We start from the raw sequence: 2,944 nt of genomic DNA on the forward strand, positions 1-2,944 counted from the left end.
TCATCAGCGCTTCCCGCCGCCAGGCAAATAGCGAGCGGCTGTGTATTTGAAAGCCGCCAGGCAAATAGTGAGCGGCTGTGTATGTGAAAGCTGCCGCTACACCAGTCCCTGGACCCCCTGCTTCCTGCCCACCGTCTGGCAGCACTAGGAGCCGGAGTTAACCCACCAGTCCCCGGGACCCCACTAGGACCTGGCATTGACCCACCAGTCCCCGGACCCCCGCTGCTCATCCCAGGGACCACGCTGCTGGGACACCACACTAGCGCCCCCACCCTCCAGCGCCCGGTGTGCGTGACCCCCTAGCCCCCCCCTAGTTACGGCCCTGCTCATGAGTGATGTTTAATGGCATTGTGTTTGGACCATCCATAATGCTTGGTGCTGGAATACAAATCAATTGCTCCCTTGTTGCTCCCTTGTTAATGGTCTCACTGTGGTAGAGAAATCCTAAATCACATAAAGTTTTCTTTATCCATAAAAATTCCTTTGCTGTTTCTGTGATTGCCATGTACTCATCCTTTGTGGAGGAAAAGGCAACTGTGAGTTGCTTCAGCTGACAGCTGAATGAACAGGTATCCTGCAGAAGAGCGATGATCGTCCTCATCTGATCCCCAGTCGGCATTATAGAATACTTTTAAAGTTGAATCTTTTGATTTTGTAAATCCCAACTTTAAAGAACTTGTACCTTTTAGGTATCTCACTATTCTCTTGACTGCAATCCAGTGTTGCCTAGCAGGATTGATTGCAAACTGGATTGCCCTGCTCACTGCATGTGTGATTTCAAGGTGAGTCTCTGAAACTAGAGGGAGGATGATTCAGGGGAAATTTGAGGAAAAATTGCTTCACAGAAAGGGTAGTGGATAAGTGGAATACCCTCCCATCAGAGGTGGTAGAGTCAAATATACTGTAGTAAAGCAATTTAAATATGCTTGGGATAGGCATATTGATATCCTTACAATGAAATAAGGATCAAATATGGTTTGAGGTAACATGTTTAAAAAAGGGGCAGACTAGATGGGCCAAGTGGTTCTTATCTGCCGTCAAATTTTATGAGCAAACTATAAACTTCCATCAGCATTTTGTTAAGAAACTTCTTTCGTTTCCTGTATCTCCCCCTGACTATTTGGTGACATGGTTTTAACCATTTAACACTTTTGTCAATGGCCATGCTTACTGGTTTTGCATCAGACATTCCATATTTGGTAAGTATTGCTTTAATGCATGTTTGTTGATCAATTGTAACAGCCCCTTCTTTCAGGTTTTGTACATTCCTCGTGACTTATAACACTTGTCAACACTCCGTAAATAGTCTTTTATTTTTGAGTCTCTTTAGGGTAATTGGAGGGTGCTGATTCTGAATATGACATTAGTTTTTCCAGATTGGCTCTATATTTTTAGATAATTGGATACCCAATGAAGTACAGTAATACGTGTATTACATTCTGTACATGCAGAACAGTGTTGCTTAGTATTCAGAAGTTTTTGCAAATTTCTTCAAATTAAACTCAATATACTCATAATGAATATCACTGGCCAAAAAAAAAAAATATAATTTTTTTCTAAAGTCAAGGATATTTGAATGAATTAAGGGTTATTTGACTGATTCCAAATATGCCATTCACTTTCCCATATTGGCTCTAGTTTTTGAGGTATTGCATATACCCTGAAATTGAACATTACCCATAAACGCTTTAGACCTTTTTGTCTTAGCAGATGTGTTTTGATCTTCATTGTGTTCTTACTTAATCTGGAACTTTTAGTTTCTTAGTTAGGTGCAAATATGAGCATAGTCACTTGGACAGATTCACAGTTAATTTAGGTAACTATAGTGAGGAGCAAGGTGAGAGATTTCACCCAGACATAAAAGTGATGGAGAAAAGGTAGATGGGACAGGAATATGATGGCTGACTACTGTTGGGGTCTTATGCGTGACTGTGAAGATCACTCTTATAAAAGAAAATCATACAAGCAGCATTTTTTAAAGCAATAAATGTCAAATGTTTACCATGTTTATATGTTGTTTCGTTAAATAAATATATTAATTTAAACTATGGCATATTTGTAATCAGTACCATCAAATTACCCTTAATTCATTCAAATATGCTTAACTATAGTAAAAATAAAACATTTGGGTTGGCCAGTGTAAGTGATTTGCAGGGCCTAGATCCTTTCATTTGAATCTGAGTTTCAGCTGGTGTTTTATCAATGTAATAGGAACAAAAAAGTTAACAGTGCCCTCATTATTACCAAACCTATGGGAAGAAGCACTACAAAGGGAATCCATAGGTCTGGAACATGTAACGCGTGCAAAGAGGTTAAGAGTCATGAGACCACCAAATAGGATTTAGAGATCAATGGAAAATGTTTTAACATTGATCACTGTATCGCTTGCAGTAGCAAGAATGTTGTTTATGCTATTGAGTGTTCTGGCAATCTGTTTCACATAGGCCGCACCTTTAGACCTCTTAATGTTCATATTGCTGAGCACTGGAACAATATTAAGAAAGGGATGGAATCCCATTCTCTACCTTATCATTGTAAAATCAAACATAATTCCTCCGTTGATTACATTATTAAATTCATGGGCATTATGCAAGTATCAGCCAATATTAGGAATAGAAATCTTGCCAATATTTTAGCCCAAGAAAAAATGTAATGTATTTATGATTTTGATATACTGAAACCAGGCGGTTTTAATCTAGTCTTTGACAGGGTTGCCGACCTTCTTATTCTCCTCTCTGGGAGAAGCCCGGAGAGGAGAGTTTCAGTAGCCGCTCAGGCTGCGGGGCTTAAGCGTGACTTCACTAAGCCCCACCCCCATGCTGTTAAACCAGCGAATTCAGGGATCTCCGAGGAGGGGGCGGGGCTAAAATGACGTGATTGTGTCATTTTAGCTCCGCCCCCCCGTGAGACCCGAGGATTGCGGCATTTTAATGCCGCTATCCGG

The sequence above is a fragment of the Crinia signifera genome, chromosome 2 (genome assembly GCF_055691185.1).
Source record: "Crinia signifera chromosome 2, ASM5569118v1, whole genome shotgun sequence".
NCBI classification, from domain to species: Eukaryota; Metazoa; Chordata; class Amphibia; order Anura; family Myobatrachidae; genus Crinia; species Crinia signifera.